The sequence below is a fragment of the Chiloscyllium plagiosum genome, unplaced genomic scaffold (genome assembly GCF_037043375.1).
Source record: "Chiloscyllium plagiosum isolate Xiang-an unplaced genomic scaffold, Cpla_swu_hap1 HiC_scaffold_42, whole genome shotgun sequence".
Lineage (NCBI taxonomy): Eukaryota > Metazoa > Chordata > Chondrichthyes > Orectolobiformes > Hemiscylliidae > Chiloscyllium > Chiloscyllium plagiosum.
The window spans coordinates 61227642-61248366 of record NW_028270180.1 but is presented as its reverse complement, the minus strand read 5'-3'; the positions used below and the strand labels follow the sequence as shown (position 1 = coordinate 61248366).

At 45.2% G+C, this 20725-nt stretch overlaps 1 long non-coding RNA gene and 3 other non-coding genes across 5 annotated transcripts in view; 1 reads left to right on the top strand and 3 right to left on the bottom strand.

The window, feature by feature from the left end:
• LOC148137832 (uncharacterized) overlaps positions 1-20725 on the top strand; it is a 115509-nt gene that overhangs the window by 22554 nt on the left and 72230 nt on the right. The window lies entirely within an intron of this gene.
• Positions 11900-11972, bottom strand: trnav-aac (transfer RNA valine (anticodon AAC)). The gene has a single exon. It is a non-coding gene; the product is annotated as a tRNA-Val (tRNA).
• trnav-aac (transfer RNA valine (anticodon AAC)) lies at positions 15250-15322 on the bottom strand. Its single transcript has one exon. It is a non-coding gene; the product is annotated as a tRNA-Val (tRNA).
• trnav-aac (transfer RNA valine (anticodon AAC)) lies at positions 18598-18670 on the bottom strand. Its single transcript has one exon. It is a non-coding gene; the product is annotated as a tRNA-Val (tRNA).

Below are 20725 nucleotides of genomic sequence, written 5' to 3'. Positions count from 1 at the left end.
ATCCAGGAATTAACTCTGTACATTGGGGTCTGCGTCACCCAGTTATGGGTGTTAATATTCTGGATAAAGTTCACGTACACCAGCTTTATGTTAGTGACTGTGTATTGAGTCTTGTTGATATCACCAACACAGGTGAGTTCCATTTGAAAGGCAGTCCCTATATCCCTAACCCTGCTCCCATCTGCTCTGTCTCCTCCATCCCCACCGTAGAAAGTAAGTGGGAGGAGTTCATGGAGTTTCCATGTGAGTGAGATTGAGAAAATCTTCCCTTCTTTCCACTAGCCCACAAAGAAGTGTGATAGTCTCCTTACGACCATTAAGTGTATACACCCTGCTAATATTTGCTTTTCGAAAATGCAGCACCTCACATTTATCTCAATTAAACTCCATCTGCCTCTTGGGTTCAGGGTTTGGTAACAGCGACTTTGAAGAGGCTGATTGGAAAACGTGCCCAAGCCTCCAGGCCATACTATTTCCCAGCTGTCCCTGCCTGATCCTCAACAGAACCTTCCTGTAGTTTCTCTCCTGTCAGACTCTCCCATTGTTCAGTTTGTCCAGGATCCCCTCCTGCTGGTGCACTGCTCCTGTCCCTCACTGACCTGCCCATCCCCCACTGTCCTCCACATTCATTCATTGGTTACAATCCCATTGTCCCAGTCCTCCAGCCCCGCCCCTTCCACCCTATTGGGCAGCAGCTGCTGTCAATCACCCAGGCTTCTGTGTGATCTAGAGCATGTGCTGTAGGAGGGGAGACCAGTGCACGGGCGCAGTGCTGGGCAATTGTTGGCGTATGTGCAGGGTGGGTCAGTGCCAGGGAGGGAGGCTGTGGGTGTGTGGGGTTAATCTGTCATTGGTAGTTCCTCCCTCTGAAAACAGGACCCAGCGGAATGACCCCTCCGCTGGTATCCTGACGAATGGTCAAAGTATCAATGGGGAAGCATTTTGCAGAAAGTTATCAGAACTCTTGTGAAGATTCAGGAATGTTATGGAAAGGGACAGGGGTGGGCCTGTAATTAGAGTTCTAATCTGTTTCATTTTAGTTCAGATATGATTTGGCCAGTGTGTGCAGGATGGTTCTCATCAGAGGTCGGAGTGGGGGAAATGAGTAAGACGTTTCAGATTGGGGGGAAAAAAAATCAATGCGCATCTAACCAGGAAGGAAACCCTGGGAGGTGGGGGGAGGATTCATCAACACCCCGGAGGCTCTGAGTCAGACTCATTGATTTGATTAGATTTTCTACAGTGTGGAAACAGGCCCTTCAGCCCAACCAGTCCACACTTACCCTCCAAAGAGCAACCCACCCAGACTCATTTCCCTCTGACTAAAGCACCTAACACTATGGGTAATTTATCATGGCCAATTCACCTGACCTGCACTGTCAGTCTTTGGATTGTGGGAGGAAACCGGAGCACCCGGAGGGGTGCCCACGCAGACACGGAGAGAATGAGCCCGAGGCTGGAATCGAATCTGGGACCCTAGTGCTGTGAGGCAGCAGTGCTAACTACTGTTCCACCGTGCCACCCCTTTTATTGGTTCTTCGTCTGCAGACAGGAGCGAGGAAACTGAATTCAAAGAGAGGAGAGAGTGTTTGAACTGGGTGTGGATGGAAGGAGTGAGGAGATTGGTTTGGATTTCAGTTCACAGAAGAGAGTAATTGTGAGACTGAGATTTAAACCTTTGGGGGGAAACAAAGAAACTACAATTTAATACTATAATTGTCTTATCATTTTCCATCCTGTATTAATAGTGGTGACCTGTTTTCTTTATTGTAGGGTTCTGAAAGGGCGGATTTGTGGTTGAGAAATTCAAAGTGAACTTTCTGTTCAGTTTTGAGAGTTACTTGATCCGTGCCGATCTGAATATCATTGGCCTTTTCATGTGGAAGGAAAGGTGTGTATTCTGTCCGTGGGCGAATATTTCAAATGTCAGTGAGTGGAAAAATTACTGAGACAAAGCCAAGTACATGTCTGCATGGTGATTGTGGAGAGAGAGTTCATTTGTTGTTAAAAGTCTGAAAAAAACATGGCACATTTCCCAGGAACAATTAAGCTACAGAATTGTTTTGTATGAGAACAAGTTTTTAATTAATCATGCAACCAGAAAGACACCACGATACCTGCACCATGGAAAAATAAAACTATGAAAGCGGGACTGTTGTAAAGGGGTTAATTTTCGATCATGGCTTTTAATCCATTGGCGTTGTCACATCGGCTCCAGCGCCTTTGGGAAACACTGGAAATGTGATGAATGTAATGTAGGTTTCAATTATTAAACTGTAAAAAGTGCAGAAGAAATTTACAGGGATTTTTGCCAGGGCTCAGGGGTCTGAGTTATCGGGAGAGGTTGTGCAAGTGAGGATTTTTTTTTTGTTTAGAGCAGAGGAAACAGAAGGGGGATCTTTTCTGGAAGTGTATGAGAGGCTTTGATAAGGAGAATGCATTCAGTCTTTTGCCCAGGGAATCAAGGACTGGAGGGCATCAGTTTAAGATTAGAGGAGAAATTATGAAAGGGAACCAGAAGGGCACCTGTTTTACACAGAGGGTGGTATGTATATGGACTGAGCTGCCAGTGGAGGTGGTTGAGGTGGGTACATTAACAACATGTAAAAGACATTTGGACAAATACGTGGATAGCAAAGGGTCAGAAGCAGCTGGGTCAAGTGCAGTACATTCTGGTCAGTATGGGCCAGTTTGGGCCAAAGGGCCTGTCTCTGCTGTAGGACTCTGACTCCAAGTATATTTACTATTTCTCCCGCTATCTCTGGTAGCACCCTGGGAAGTATTCCATCAGGGCAAAGAGACTTGTCTACCTTTAGCTCCATGAGCTTGTCCAACTCTAACGCTTTCGTGATAATGATTGTTTCTAGGTCCTCACCTTCCTCAGTCTCCTTATCAATTACTGGCATGTTCTTCGTGTTCTCCACTGTGAAGACTGACTGCTGTGTACTCATATTCCTGAACTCTGCTGGATAGGAATAACTGGGCACAGAACTCTGAGGGGTCTTCTTTGAGTCTTTATTGATGATACATGGTAGTTACCTGGATAGTGTACATGCAGAACACCTCCAGGCAGCATCAGGTAACTCCCCGCCTGTCCGATGTGCCGCTCCCATTCTTATACCTTTGTGGTTTGTGGTTTTGAATGGACGCTGTCGCTCAATATTATCTCCAAGGCAACGGCAGTTAAAAAGTCTAGTTCAGTTCAGCATTTTGTGGTTAAACCACACACCCCTCCCCCACACCCCTGTGGCTCAGTCAGGTATCTGACAGGCAGTTCAGTTTCAGTGGGGCTGTCTGTCAGGATTCTGATGTGGAAGAGCCAGTGTTGGAGCGGGGTGGGTAAAGTTAAAAACCACACATCATCAGGTTATAGTCCAACAGGTTTATTTGGAAGTACAAGCTTTTGGAGTGTGCTGTGATTTTTAATTGATCAGGATTATCTCTATGGTAACAGTTAAGTGCTTCAACAATTACAGAGGCCATATGTTCCCAACACAATAGGTTTCCCTCTAGCAGGGTAAACTGCTATTCTGGCCCTGGGGATAGCTACTCATCACTTTTCTCCCCAATTCCATCTAGCTTTCTGTTGATCTTTAAAGATTTTCTAATCTCCTTGGTCTTTGCCAATTTGTATGCTTTCTATTTCAATTTCATAGACTCCCTTATTTCCTTAGCCACCCATGGCAGATTACTCCTTTTCCTACAGTCCTCCCTTTTCACTGATACATACTTTTGCTGAGCAGTATGAAAAATCCTTTGATATTCCTCCACTGTCTGTCAACTGTCCCACCCTAAAGTCTTTGCTTCCAGTCTACATTAGCCAACTCCTGCCTCATCCTATTGTAGGTCTCCTTTATTTAAGCACAGGATCTTGGGATTGGATTTAATCTTCCCGCTTTCCTTCTGTATTCTATATTCAACCATACTTAACACAAGTCTTTTATCAGATTACGAGGTGAGGCGATGTTACCTGGGTGTTTTTGTTTTTCATTGTCAGAGACCTTCGCTTTGTGATAAATTATAGGATAGATATTCACAACAGAGTATTCTGGATGGTGTGAATGTACTACACAGTCTAAAACTATAAAACACTGTCTCCCCTCAGTTTTCATGATTTGGAGATGCCGGTGTTGGACTGGGGTGTACAAAACGTTAAAAATCACACAACGCCAGGTATAGTCCAACAGGTTTAATTGGAAGCACACTCGCTTTCGTAGTATCGCTCCTTCATCACAATCCAATTAAACTTGTTGGACTATAACCTGTTGTTGTGTGATTTTTAACTCACCTCAGTTTAAAATTGCAAAATCATTATCTCCCACATACTTAGTCACTATCTCAGTTTGGAACGCTAATCCACCTGGCTATCCTGCTTTTTCCAAAAATCTCCTTTGGTGAAGGTGGTGAGTTTTGGATTCAGCTTTCCAGTTATGACCGTAAGAAGATAAGCTCTGGGCACAGGAGAGGCAATGTAGCCCTTCGAACCAGCTCCACCATTTAATACCATGATGATTGAGCTCCCCTCGGTCTCAGCTGGATTTTCCTGCCCGCTCTCTCTGACCCTTCAACTCATTACAAATTCAACATCTGCATCTCTTCAGTAAATTTGCTCATTGTCCTGGCATCCACCGCATTTTGACTAGGGCATTCCACAGATTCACAGCACTTTGAGATAACTACATTCTTCTTCATGAGAATAGAATAGAATCCCTACAGTGCAGAAACAGGGTACTCGTCCATGGAGTCCGTACCAACCCGATAATGAGCATCCCATTCAGACTCACCCGTTCCCTGTATTTCCCATGGTTAAAAACTTAACCTGCACAGGCATGGACACTGTGGGAATTTAGCATAGCCAATCCACTTAACCTGCACATCTTTGGACTGAGAAATGAAACTGGAGCACCCAGAGGAAACTCGCACAGACACGGGGAGAATGTGTAAACTCCACACAGTCGCCTAAGGCTGGAATCAAATCCAGGTCCCTGACTCTGTGAGTCAGCAATGCTAACCATTGAGCCACCTCTGCTGAAAATCATCTCCTCCTATTAACCACCCCACGCCCCAGTTGGCTGAAAATCTATATTCCTTACATCAGAAAATCAGGTTGTGGAAGCAGATGTCTCAGTAAAATTCAGTGACAGTCCATATGTTCTGTGTGTCTGAATGGGGATCCTATACACAACACCCTCCAGTCCACACTTTTCATTATCTTTCCAGAGACATGGCTCCAATGGCTTCATGGGGACTACAACTCCCACAATCCATGGGATTCCGCTATCCAGGATCTGCCACCTCCCTGTCTGTTTCCTTTTGTTTCATTCTGCTGTTACATTACTGACTTGCAGCAACTGAAGGGAAAGGAAGTGAATCCAGAAAGGGTGCAGAGTCTAACCAGGGATGGGAAGTGGTGGCATGGATCTGTTTATCAGTAACTCCATGAGAATGGGGAGGGTGTACATCAGGGGATAGTAGAGTCAGAATGGAGGGAGAGCGTAAGTGGGCTGGAGGGTTACAGCTTTGGGGGAAGAAAGGGGAAAAATATTCCAGAGAAACGAGAATTGTCTGCTCTGAATTTCTAATCTGTACATATTCCTTTATACAGGGTGCTAGATGGTGAAGATTTGCAGACTGAAACCTCAACATCATGTGCCGATCGTGATTAAGTTAACCAGCATTTGAAGAACCAAAGATGGAGAATCACTCGGCCAAAATCCTGCAACACTCTCCCTCCCAGCATTGTCGGTTTATCTGCACCAAATGACTGTGATTGGTACAAGACAGCAGCCTACGACCATCTTCTCAAGGGTAACGAGAGATGGGGAATAAATGCTGGCTGAGCCAAAGATGCCCATATTCTGGAAACTGTTTCTATCTCTAGTTGCTGAAACCCAATTGATGTTACTGCAGGATGAAGAGGGAGGCTGAGTGCATCCTCCAGGAAGAGCACCATCACATTACCCCTGCCTACACCCACACAGTAACACCGCAACACCACTGGAACAAAAGGCAGTGAAGCCAAAGGAGGACATCGATATAGTTCTTTGAGGTAAAGTCATCAAAGGGGATTGGAACACAGCAGGAACAGGAGACTGAGCTGGATGGTCAGCTGCTTCCCATTGAATGGTGGAGCAGGATTGAAAGGCCGAATGGCCTCCTGCTGCTATCTCCCAGGTATGTATATAGCCATGGAACTGGGTAGGAAGAAGTGGGCAGGGATTCTCCAGGAGATTGCACTTCCACATCAGTTTTCAGTGAGGGATGGTTTAATGGATTTTATTTAACATTTAGGTCTTTCACACAAGGTTTGTGACTTTGTTTTGCTTTAAATGTAAACGTTTATTCCACAATAAATAAATCTAAAAGAAAAGACACGGAATATCTACATATAAAAGTTTTAAAATTTCAAATGCCATTGAGAACAAAATCGTGTCTACTCCCGTACACCATCACTACCCAGTTACTCACACTCCAGGAAAATATTCCCTCCATTTCTGAACCTTTGGTTTGCTTTAACTGCTTCTCAGTTCGCGCTCTGTGTGCTGTGAAGCGTTCTTTTCTCTCCTACACAAAAGTGTTATCACATACGGCGGAGCAACCTTCCCACAATCAATATTCAGCGCGGGAGTCGAACACGATCATGACAGCAGAGACATTTTGGAATATTTGGCAAAAACCCACACCACAGTTAATTCCCTGGGAAGCAAACCCATTTTACTTTTGTTTTCAACATCAATATACAGTGGACACCGAAACAGCATTTTAACAAGCTGCAGCATTGGAGGTGATCATCAGAAATGGCAGTGGTGGGATTCGAACCCGCGCCCCTTTCGAGACTGGAACCTGGATCCAGCGCCTTAGACCGCTCGGCCACACTACCAGCCGGCCACGCCGCCTCATTTTCTTATATTTCCAATTGTGCTCCTGCATAACAACAGATGCAAAGTCACATGAAAAGGGTTCCATGATTCCTCTCGGACTCGCACAGCTGCTGGGATGTGCCCGGCAACAATGTCAATTTCGCAGCAGATATTGATAGCCCATCAATCCAGGCAAAAATCAATAGTAAGCTCAGTCTATCTTCTCAGACTCTTTTCAGCTACAAATGTATCTGTGAGTGCGTGAGAATATGGGTTCGCTTATGATTTGGTCAAATAACCATGAGGTGCTTGACATTACTGGAATTTCCATTCTTGCTTTGCTCAATGATTTCACCCATTGCTCGAAACAGGACGACTTTCACGTTTACACGGAACACGAAACACACCGGACTACAGGGAAAATGCACAAACTTGAGCAGGCCGTGTACCGCATCATACCGTGCAGCATAGTTTCAGTCACTGTGTCTGTGGTTCTTTTTCTTAGGAGTCCCAAAGAATGTTCTTCACCCTAAAACCGGAGGTAGCATTACAATCCGAGAACGACAGATCACATTGAGAGAATGCTCTGACCTCGGAGCCAGTTCGAGATGCCACTTTCCTTGCCTTTTACCTTAACCGTGCAATTTGCTACTGAGACGTTCACTCCAGGACATGAGCCACATGGATACCAACTGAGTTGGAAACCTGTGTGGGAATCGAGGAGAAGCGACTCAATAAATTTTGCTAAATTCCGTGGTGCTTTTTAGAAATGCAGTTTCTGTTCACCTCAATCTAAAAGCCAGTTTCTGAACATAGTAACAGAAGTCAAAAGGTAATTACCTCACCCCACACTCACTCCAGAAGAAGGTGCTAACTGCCCTTGAGTGCTTTGTGTTCTCGATGTGAAGAGCTTTCACCAATGAGTCACCTTCACGTCTCTGGTTGCTGAGTGAATCACAAAGAAGGAATTTCACCAGAGCTGCAACTGCCTCACTTCTCCACCCGCCCTCCCCGTTTACATTTTCCTGGTCGTCAGTGATTTAAAGAAAACCAAATGGATGCGATGTCATTCTGTAGCCTCTCTGTCGATTTCTCCATTTCAGTTCCAACATGACTTAGATCTCGGGGCGGACCTTCATAATAGCGACGCTATGAATGCGCAAGTCGAAAGGTTCCTCTGAGACTGCAATTTCTTTCATTGCTGTTGCTGATTGAATGAGCCACTAACGTGCGAATTGCTCCAAAACATGATTCAGGATATCTGGTGCCAATTCTCGCACGTTGAATAACGATTGACAGCTTCCAAATGAGGTCTTTCTTAGACGACCTTGGGGTACATTTGACAGACAGACAAGTTCAGGAATTCGTGGTGCGCTGTGACACCAGAGAATCTGCTTCTTTCCTGTCTTTGAACCGAGCCGCCTGCGCAAGGAAGGCACTGCTTTTCATGAAAGGATCAGAAGGCGGTAACTACACTCTCCAACAGAATGGCATATGATCAGAACCAGGTTGGAGAAAAACTTAACAACGCTTTGCACTGTAATGAAATGGAATTGCATTACATTTCACGACGAGAACAGATTTGTTGAAGCAAATTCGAAGGCAGGTTTGCAGATGGGAAAGATGCAAGAAAGCTCAGCTCTTGTCCATGTAAAAGGCTGCAGTTGAAGAACAAAACAGTTTCTGCCCAGTTTCGGACTGGGGACCTTTCGCGTGTTAGGCGAACGTGATGACCACTACACTACAGAAACGAGCCACTGCCGCCCGTGCTCCGGCCCTGTGGCGTCCAGCACTGAAAGTTGAATCCGTTCTCCGTTTCACCTTTCTGTTTCCGATAGCTCGTTATTGTCCAGCGTAATCGACATCTTGAAAACGTAAAAAAGACACTTAGAATTGATGACAAGCTATAGATAAAGATGTCGTCGATGTTTGTACCGTGGGGCGAGATGGACTAGACTGGTGGAATAAACTTTCCCTGCTGCGTAACAGCTGCGACATGACCTTATTGAAGGGTGTTAAACTGAGTATTTACGTGTTTTACCCAAGTTGGTGTGAGTTGAAAACTCGACAGCATAGCTTTAAGGTGAGTGGGCTGAAAGTGACAAAGGACCTGAGGCACATTTCCCACAAAGAAGGTTGTGCGTGTTTGGAATGATCTACCAGAGAAAGTGGAGGAGGCTATTACACTCAGAAAATTGCAAAGGTAATCGGGTGAGTTTCCGGATAGGATGCGTTTAGAGGGATTGGGGCCAAATGCTGGGGAACGGGACTTGTTTAATTTTGGCTATGTGGTGAGCATGGACGAGGTCCACCGAAGTATTTTTTTCCACGGTGTACCCCAATAACGTCATGTTGCTTCCACCGGCATTAAAGGATTACTTTTCAGCGGAGTTTGCCATCGCAGTCTGTGGCACAATCATTTAGTCTGTTCGACTGCTCACGGGAAAGGTAGTATTGTGAAACACTGTAGAAACGAACGACTTCCTTACTTTAGCTCCGACTGACCATACTCTGTGAAATTTTCACAGATCCTCAGCTGAGGATTTTGGCTGCTGGAAGTTACCTCAGAAACCCTGTTAAATCGAAATGTATTGAGCGAATCGCAAAACAGAAAGCATTTAACACGGAACACAAACAAAACTGGCATACCTCACGCATTTTCAGACACAGAGATGCATGAATGCTAAATGTGATACAGTCCGAGGGCATGAGTCAGAAAGTAATCTCACAACTAACAATGGGGCATTTCCAAACGACTCTTTCAAACATGCTGCAGCCTTAGTGCACCACCACTTTCCAGACAATGCTGAAAAGAGAGAAAGAAAGAACATAATAAGAATTGGCCGTAAAAAGTGAATTTCACCAATCACAGTCTCGATTAGATTACCTTTCCCTTCCGATGTTTCCAGGACGGAAATGAAGGAAATGTGAGAAATTCAATAAGGTAGGACATCGAAATTCATTGGAACGATTTTCCCATTAGCCAGAAACCCAAATAACAACGAGTAGAGTCACCGTAGGACTTCGTTTCACAACAGCGATGAAATAACAGTCTCCATTCGGTTCCAGTGAAGGCTCAACTTGCCTGGGACGGCACAACTGTTTGCGATTTTCCGCGCGGGAGTCGAACACGATCATGACAGAAGAGACATTTTGGAATATTTGGCAGTATCCCACACCACAGTTAATTCCCTGGGAAGCAAACCCATTTTACTTTTGTTTTCAACATCAATATACAGTGGACACCGAAACAGCATTTTAACAAGCTGCAGCATTGGAGGTGATCATCAGAAATGGTAGTGCTGGGATTCGAACCCACGCCCCTTTCGAGACTGGAACCTGGATCCAGCGCCTTAGACCGCTCGGCCACACTACCAGCCGGCCACGCCGCCTCATTTTCTTATATTTCCAATTGTGCTCCTGCATAACAACAGATGCAAAGTCACATGAAAAGGGTTCCATGATTCCTCTCGGACTCGCACAGCTGCTGGGATGTGCCCGGCAACAATGTCAATTTCGCGGCAGATATTGATAGCCCATCAATCCAGGCAAAAATCAATAGTAAGCTCAGTCTATCTTCTCAGACTCTTTTCAGCTACAAATGTATCTGTGAGTGCGTGAGAATATGGGTTCGCTTATGATTTGGTCAAATAACCATGAGGTGCTTGACATTACTGGAATTTCCATTCTTGCTTTGCTCAATGATTTCACCCATTGCTCGAAACAGGACGACTTTCACGTTTACACGGAACACGAAACACACCGGACTACAGGGAAAATGCACAAACCTGAGCAGGCCATAATCCACATCATACCGTGCAGCATAGTTTCAGTAACTGTGTCAGTGTTTTTTTTCAGAATAAGAGTCCCAAAGAATGTTCTCCACCCTAAAACCGGAGGTAGCATTACAATCCGAGAACGACAGATCACATTGAGAGAATGCTCTGACCTCGGAGCAAGTTCGAGATGCCACTTTCCTTGCCTTAACCATGCAATTTGCTACTGAGACGTTCACTCCTGGACATGAGCCACATGGATACCAACTGAGTTGGAAACCTGTGTGGGAATCGAGGAGAAGCGACTCAATAAATTTTGCTAAATTCCGTGGTGCTTTTTAGAAATGCAGTTTCTGTTCACCTCAATCTAAAAGCCAGTTTCTGAACATAGTAACAGAAGTCAAAAGGTAATTACCTCACCCCACCCTCACTCCAGAAGAAGGTGCTAACTGCCCTTGAGTGCTTTTTGTTCTCGATGTGAAGAGCTTTCACCCCTGAGTCACCTTCACGTCTCTGGTTGCTGAGTGAATCACAAAGAAGGAATTTCACCAGAGCTGCAACTGCCTCACTTCTCCACCCGCCCTCCCCGTTTACATTTTCCTGGTCGTCAGTGATTTAAAGAAAACCAAATGGATGCGATGTCATTCTGTAGCCTTTCTGTCGATTTCTCCGTTTCAGTTCCAACATGACTTAGATCTCGGGGCGGACCTTCATAATAGCGACGCTATGAATGCGCAAGTCGAAAGGTTCCTCTGAGACTGCAATTTCTTTCATTGCTGTTGCTGATTGAATGAGCCACGAACGTGCGAATTGCTCCAAAACATTATTCAGGATATCTGGTGCCAATTCTCGCACGTTGAATAACGAATGACAGCTTCCAAATGAGGTCTTTCTGAGACGACCTTGGGGTACATTTGACAGACAGACAAGTTCAGGAATTCGTGGTGCGCTGTGACACCAGAGAATCTGCTTCTTTCCTGTCTTTGAACCGAGCCGTCGGCGCAAGGAAGGCAAATGCGGTACTGCTTTTCATGAAAGGATCAGAAGGCGGTAACTACACTCTCCAACAGAATGGCATATGATCAGAACCAGGTTGGAGAAAAACCTAACAACGCTTTGCACTGTAATTAAATGGAATTGCATTACATTTCACTACCAGAGCAGATTTGTTCAAGCAAATTCGAAGGCAGGTTTGCAGATGGGAAAGCATGCAAGAAAGCTCAGCTCTTGTCCATGTAAAAGGCTGCAGTTGGAGAACAAAACAGTTTCTGCCCAGTTTCGAACTGGGGACCTTTCGCGTGTTAGGCGAACGTGATGACCACTACACTACAGAAACGAGCCACTGCCGCCCGTGCTCCGGCTCAGTGGCGTCCAGCACTGAAAGTTGAATCCGTTCTACGTTTCACCTTTTTGTTTCCAAAAGCTCGTTGTTGTCCAGCGTAATTGACATCTTGAAAACGTAAGAAAAAAGACACTTAAAATTGCTGACAAGATATAGATAAAGATGTCGTCGATGTTTGTACCGTGGGGCGAGATGGAATAGGCTGGTGGAATAAACTTTCCCTGCTGCGTAACAGCTGCGACATGACCTTATTGAAGGGTGGTAAACTGAGTATTTACGTGTTTTACCCAAGTTGGTGTGAGTTGAAAACTCGACAGCATAGCTTTAAGGTGAGTGGGCTGAAAGTGACAAAGGACTTGGGGCACATTTCCCACAAAGAAGGTTGTGCGTGTTTGGAATGCTCTACCAGAGGAAGTGGAGGAGGCTATTACACTCAGAAAATTGCAAAGGTAATCGGGTGAGTTTCTGGATATGGTGCGTTGAGAGGGATTGGGGCCAATTGCTGGGGAACGGGACTTGTTTAATTTTGGCTATGTGGTGAGCATGGACGAGGTCCACCGAAGTATCTTTTTCCACGATGTACCCCAATAACGTCATGTTGCTTCCACCGGCTTTAAAGGATTACTTTTTAGCGGAGTTTGCCATCGCAGTCTGTGGCACAATCATTTAGTCTGTTCGACTGCTCACGGGAAAGGTAGTATTGTGAAACACTGCAGAAACGAACGACTTCCTTACTTTAGCTCCGACTGACCATACTCTGTGAAATTTTCCCACATCCTCAGCTGAGGATTTTTGCTGCTGGAAGTTACCTCAGAAACTCTGTTAAATCGCAATGTATTGAGCGAATCGCAAAACAGAAAGCATTTAACACGGAACACAAACGAAACTGGCAATTTCAGACACAGAGATGCATGAATGCTAAATGTGATACAGTCCGAGGGCATGAGTCATAAAGTAATCTCACAACTAACAACAGGGCATTTCCAAACGACTCTTTCAAACATACTGCAGCCTTAGTGCACCACCACTTTCCAGACAATGCTGAAAAGAGAGAAAGAAAGAACATAATAAGAATTGGCCGTAAAAAGTGAATTTCACCAATCACAGTCTCGATTAGATTACCTTTCCCTTCCGATGTTTCCAGGACAGAAATGGAAGATATTCAATAAGGTATGACATCGAAATTCATTGGAACGATTTTCCCATTAGCTAGAAACCCAAATAACAACGAGTAGAGTCACCGTAGGACTTCGTTTCACAACAGCGATGAAATAACAGTCTCCATTCGGTTCCAGTAAAAGCTCAACTTGCCTGGGACGGCAGAACTGTTTGCGATTTTCCGCGCGGGAGGCGAACACGATCATGACAGTAGAGACATTTTGAAATATTTGGCAGTATCCCACACCACAGTTAATACCCTGGGAAGCAAACCCATTTTACTTTTGTTTTCAACATCAATAGACAGTGGGCACCGAAACAGCATTTTAACAAGCTGCAGCGTTGGAGTTGATCAGTAGAAATGGCAGGGGTGGGATTCGAATCCACGCCCCTTTCGAGACTGGAATCTGGATCCAGCGCCTTAGACCGCTCAGCCACACTACCAGCGGGCCGCGCCGCCTCATTTTCTTATATTTCCAATTGTGCTCCTGCATAACAACAGATGCAAAGTCACATGAAAAGGGTTCCATGATTCCTCTCGGACTCGCACAGCTGCTGGGATGTGCCCGGCAACAATGTCAATTTCGCAGCAGATACTGATAGCCCATCAATCCAGGCAAAAAACAATGGTAAGCTCAGTCTATCTTCTCAGACTCTTTTCAGCTACAAATGTATCTGTGAGTGCGTGAGAATATGTGTTCGCTTATGATTTGGTCAAATAACCATGAGCTGCTTGACATTACTGGAATTTCCATTCTTGCTTTGCTCAATGATTTCACCCATTGCTCGAAACAGGACGACTTTCACGTTTACACGGAACACGAAACACACCGGACTACAGGGAAAATGCACAAACCTGAGCAGGCCGTAATCCACATCATACCGTGCAGCATAGTTTCAGTCACTGTGTCTGTTTTTTTTTTCAGAATAAGAGTCCCAAAGAATGTTCTCCACCCTAAAACCGGAGGTAACATGACGATCCGAGAACGACAGATCACATTGTGAGAATGCTCTGACCTCGGAGCCAGTTCTAGAAGCCACTTTCCTTGCCTTTTACCTTAACCGTGCAATGTGCTGCAGAGATGTTCACACCTGGACATGAGCCACATGGATACCAACTGCGTTGGAAACCTATGTGGGAATCGACGACAAGCGACTCAATAAATTTTGCTAAATTCCATGGTGCTTTTCAGAAATGCAGTTTCTGTTCACCTCAATCAAAACGGCAGTTTCTGAACATAGTAACAGAAGTCAAAAGGTAATTACCTCACCCCACCCTCACTCCGGAAGAGGTGCTAACTGCCCTTGAGTGCTCTTTGTTCTCGATGTGAAGAGCTTTCACGCCTGAGTCACCTTCACGTCTCTGGTTGCTGAGTGAATCACAAAGAAGGAATTTCACCAGAGCTGCAACTGCCTCACTTCTCCACTCGCCCTCCCCGTTTACATTTCCCTGCTCGTCAGTGATTTAAAGAAAACCAAATGGATGCGATGTCATTCTGTAGCCTCTCTGTCGATTCCACCGTTTCAGTTCCAACATGACTTAGATCTCGGGGCGGACCTCAATACTAGCGACGCTATGAATGCGCAAGTCGAAAGGTTCCTCTGAGAGTGCAATTTCTTTCATTGCTGTTGCTGATTGAATGAGCCACGAACGTGCGAATTGCTCCAAAACATGATTCAGGATATCAGGTGCCAATTCTCGCACGATGAATCACGATTGACAGCTTCCAAATGAGGTCTTTCTGAGACGACCTTGGGGTACATTTGACGGACAGACAAGTTCAGGAATTCGTGGTGCGCTGTGAGACCAGAGCATCTGCTTCTTTCCTGTCTTTGAACCGAGCCGTCGGCGCAAGGAAGGCAAATGCGGAACTGCTTTTCGTGGAAGGATCAGAAGGCGGTAACTACATTCTCCAACAGAATGGCATATGATCAGAACCAGGTTGGAGAAAAACCTAACAACGCTTTGCACTGTAATTAAATGGAATTGCATTACATTTCACTACCAGAGCAGATTTGTTCAAGCAAATTCGAAGGCAGGTTTGCAGATGGGAAAGCATGCAAGAAAGTTTAGCTCTTGTCCATGTAAAAGGCTGCAGTTGAAGAACAAAACAGTTTCTGCCCAGTTTCGAACTGGGGACCTTTCGCGTGTTAGGCGAACGTGATGACCACTACACTACAGAAACGAGCCACTGCCGCCCGTGCTCCAGCTCACTGGCGTCCAGCACTGAAAGTTGAATCCGTTCTACGTTTCACCTTTTTGTTTCCAATAGCTCGTTGTTGTCCAGCGTAATTGACATCTTGAAAACGTAAGAAAAAAGACACTTAAAATTGCTGACAAGATATAGATAAAGATGTCGTCGATGTTTGTACCGTGGGGCGAGATGGAATAGGCTGGTGGAATAAACTTTCCCTGCTGCGTAACAGCTGCGACATGACCTTATTGAAGGGTGGTAAACTGAGTATTTACGTGTTTTACCCAAGTTGGTGTGAGTTGAAAACTCGACAGCATAGCTTTAAGGTGAGTGGGCTGAAAGTGACAAAGGACTTGGGGCACATTTCCCACAAAGAAGGTTGTGCGTGTTTGGAATGCTCTACCAGAGGAAGTGGAGGAGGCTATTACACTCAGAAAAATGCAAAGGTAATCGGGTGAGTTTCTGGATATGGTGCGTTGAGAGGGATTGGGGCCAAATGCTGGGGAACGGGACTTGTTTAATTTTGGCTATGTGGTGAGCATGGACGAGGTCCACCGAAGTATCTTTTTCCACGATGTACCCCAATAACGTCATGTTGCTTCCACCGGCTTTAAAGGATTACTTTTTAGCGGAGTTTGCCATCGCAGTCTGTGGCACAATCATTTAGTCTGTTCGACTGCTCACGGGAAAGGTAGTATTGTGAAACACTGCAGAAACGAACGACTTCCTTACTTTAGCTCCGACTGACCATACTCTGTGAAATTTTCCCACATCCTCAGCTGAGGATTTTTGCTGCTGGAAGTTACCTCAGAAACTCTGTTAAATCGCAATGTATTGAGCGAATCGCAAAACAGAAAGCATTTAACACGGAACACAAACGAAACTGGCAATTTCAGACACAGAGATGCATGAATGCTAAATGTGATACAGTCCGAGGGCATGAGTCATAAAGTAATCTCACAACTAACAACAGGGCATTTCCAAACGACTCTTTCAAACATACTGCAGCCTTAGTGCACCAACACTTTCCAGACAATGCTGAAAAGAGAGAAAGAAAGAACATAATAAGAATTGGCCGTAAAAAGTGAATTTCACCAATCACAGTCTCGATTAGATTACCTTTCCCTTCCGATGTTTCCAGGACGGAAATGGAAGATATTCAATAAGGTATGACATCGAAATTCATTGGAACGATTTTCCCATTAGCTAGAAACCCAAATAACAACGAGTAGAGTCACCGTAGGACTTCGTTTCACAACAGCGATGAAATAACAGTCTCCATTCGGTTCCAGTAAAAGCTCAACTTGCCTGGGACGGCAGAACTGTTTGCGATTTTCCGCGCGGGAGGCGAACACGATCATGACAGTAGAGACATTTTGAAATATTTGGCAGTATCCCACACCACAGTTAATACCCTGGGAAGCAAACCCATTATACTTTTGTTTTCAACATCAATAGACAGTGGGCACCGAAACAGCATTTTAACAAGCTGCAGCGTTGGAGTTGATCAGTAGAAATGGCAGGGGTGGGATTCGAATCCACGCCCCTTTCGAGACTGGAATCTGGATCCAGCGCCTTAGACCGCTCGGCCACACTACCAGCGGGCCGCGCCGCCTCATTTTCTTATATTTCCAATTGTGCTCCTGCATAACAACAGATGCAAAGTCACATGAAAAGGGTTCCATGATTCCTCTCGGACTCGCACAGCTGCTGGGATGTGCCCGGCAACAATGTCAATTTCGCAGCAGATACTGATAGCCCATCAATCCAGGCAAAAAACAATGGTAAGCTCAGTCTATCTTCTCAGACTCTTTTCAGCTATAAATGTATCTGTGAGTGCGTGAGAATATGTGTTCGCTTATGATTTGGTCAAATAACCATGAGCTGCTTGACATTACTGGAATTTCCATTCTTGCTTTGCTCAATGATTTCACCCATTGCTCGAAACAGGACGACTTTCACGTTTACACGGAACACGAAACACACCGGACTACAGGGAAAATGCACAAACCTGAGCAGGCCGTAATCCACATCATACCGTGCAGCATAGTTTCAGTCACTGTGTCTTTTTTTTTTCAGAATAAGAGTCCCAAAGAATGTTCTCCACCCTAAAACCGGAGGTAACATGACGATCCGAGACCGACAGATCACATTGTGAGAATGCTCTGACCTCGGAGCCAGTTCTAGAAGCCACTTTCCTTGCCTTTTACCTTAACCGTGCAATGTGCTGCAGAGATGTTCACACCTGGACATGAGCCACATGGATACCAACTGCGTTGGAAACCTATGTGGGAATCGACGACAAGCGACTCAATAAATTTTGCTAAATTCCATGGTGCTTTTCAGAAATGCAGTTTCTGTTCACCTCAATCAAAACGGCAGTTTCTGAACATAGTAACAGAAGTCAAAAGGTAATTACCTCACCCCACCCTCACTCCGGAAGAGGTGCTAACTGCCCTTGAGTGCTCTTTGTTCTCGATGTGAAGAGCTTTCACGCCTGAGTCACCTTCACGTCTCTGGTTGCTGAGTGAATCACAAAGAAGGAATTTCACCAGAGTTGCAACTGCCTCACTTCTCCACTCGCCCTCCCCGTTTACATTTTCCTGCTCGTCAGTGATTTAAAGAAAACCAAATGGATGCGATGTCATTCTGTAGCCTCTCTGTCGATTCCACCGTTTCAGTTCCAACATGACTTAGATCTCGGGGCGGACCTCAATACTAGCGACGCTATGAATGCGCAAGTCAAAAGGTTCCTCTGAGAGTGCAATTTCTTTCATTGCTGTTGCTGATTGAATGAGCCACGAACGTGCGAATTGCTCCAAAACATGATTCAGGATATCAGGTGCCAATTCTCGCACGATGAATCACGATTGACAGCTTCCAAATGAGGTCTTTCTGAGACGACCTTGGGGTACATTTGACGGACAGACAAGTTCAGGAATTCGTGGTGCGCTGTGAGACCAGAGCATCTGCTTCTTTCCTGTCTTTGAACCGAGCCGTCGGCGCAAGGAAGGCAAATGCGGAACTGCTTTTCGTGGAAGGATCAGAAGGCGGGAACTACATTCTCCAACAGAATGGCATATGATCAGAACCAGGTTGGAGAAAAACCTAACAACGCTTTGCACTGTAATTAAATGGAATTGCATTACATTTCACTACCAGAGCAGATTTGTTCAAGCAAATTCGAAGGCAGGTTTGCAGATGGGAAAGCATGCAAGAAAGCTCAGCTCTTGTCCATGTAAAAGGCTGCAGTTGAAGAACAAAACAGTTTCTGCCCAGTTTCGAACTGGGGACCTTTCGCGTGTTAGGCGAACGTGATGACCACTACACTACAGAAACGAGCCATTGCCGCCCGTGCTCCGGCTCAGTGGCGTCCAGCACTGAAAGTTGAATCCGTTCTACGTTTCACCTTTTTGTTTCCAATAGCTCGTTGTTGTCCAGCGTAATTGACATCTTGAAAACGTAAGAAAAAAGACACTTAAAATTGCTGACAAGATATAGATAAAGATGTCGTCGATGTTTGTACCGTGGGGCGAGATGGAATAGGCTGGTGGAATAAACGTTCCCTGCTGCGTAACAGCTGCGACATGACCTTATTGAAGGGTGGTAAACTGAGTATTTACGTGTTTTACCCAAGTTGGTGTGAGTTGAAAACTCGACAGCATAGCTTTAAGGTGAGTGGGCTGAAAGTGACAAAGGACTTGGGGCACATTTCCCACAAAGAAGGTTGTGCGTGTTTGGAATGCTCTACCAGAGGAAGTGGAGGAGGCTATTACACTCAGAAAATTGCAAAGGTAATCGGGTGAGTTTCTGGATATGGTGCGTTGGGAGGGATTGGGGCCAAATGCTGGGGAACGGGACTTGTTTAATTTTGGCTATGTGGTGAGCATGGACGAGGTCCACCGAAGTATCTTTTTCCACGATGTACCCCAATAACGTCATGTTGCTTCCACCGGCTTTAAAGGATTACTTTTTAGCGGAGTTTGCCATCGCAGTCTGTGGCACAATCATTTAGTCTGTTCGACTGCTCACGGGAAAGGTAGTATTGTGAAACACTGCAGAAACGAACGACTTCCTTACTTTAGCTCCGACTGACCATACTCTGTGAAATTTTCCCACATCCTCAGCTGAGGATTTTTGCTGCTGGAAGTTACCTCAGAAACTCTGTTAAATCGAAATGTATTGAGCGAATCGCAAAACAGAAAGCATTTAACACGGAACACAAACGAAACTGGCATTTTCAGACACAGAGATGCATGAATGCTAAATGTGATACAGTCCGAGGGTATGAGTCATAAAGTAATCTCACAACTAACAACAGGGCATTTCCAAACGACTCTTTCAAACATACTGCAGCCTTAGTGCACCACCACTTTCCAGACAATGCTGAAAAGAGAGAAAGAAAGAACATAATAAGAATTGGCCGTAAAAAGTGAATTTCACCAATCACAGTCTCGATTAGATTACCTTTCCCTTCCGATGTTTCCAGGACGGAAATGGAAGATATTCAATAAGGTAGGACATCGAAATTCATTGGAACGATTTTCCCATTAGCTAGAAACCCAAATAACAACGAGTAGAGTCACCGTAGGACTTCGTTTCACAACAGCGATGAAATAACAGTCTCCATTCGGTTCCAGTAAAAGCTCAACTTGCCTGGGACGGCAGAACTGTTTGCGATTTACCGCGCGGGAGGCGAACACGATCATGACAGTAGAGACATTTTGAAATATTTGGCAGTATCCCACACCACAGTTAATTCCCTGGGAAGCAAACCCATTTTACTTTTGTTTTCAACATCAATAGACAGTGGGCACCGAAACAGCATTTTAACAAGCTGCAGCGTTGGAGTTGATCAGTAGAAATGGCAGGGGTGGGATTCGAATCCACGCCCCTTTCGAGACTGGAATCTGGATCCAGCGCCTTAGACCGCTCGGCCACACTACCCGCGGGCCGCGCCGACTCATTTTCGTATATTTCCAATTGTGCTCCTGCATAACAACAGATGCAAAGTCACATGAAAAGGGTTCCATGATTCCTCTCGGACTCGCACAGCTGCTGGGATGTGCCCGGCAACAATGTCAATTTCGCAGCAGATACTGATAGCCCATCAATCCAGGCAAAAAAACAATGGTAAGCTCAGTCTATCTTCTCAGACTCTTTTCAGCTATAAATGTATCTGTGAGTGCGTGAGAATATGTGTTCGCTTATGATTTGGTCAAATAACCATGAGCTGCTTGGCATTACTGGAATTTCCATTCTTGCTTTGCTCAATGATTTCACCCATTGCTCGAAACAGGACGACTTTCACGTTTACACGGAACACGAAACACACCGGACTACAGGGAAAATGCACAAACCTGAGCAGGCCGTAATCCACATCATACCGTGCAG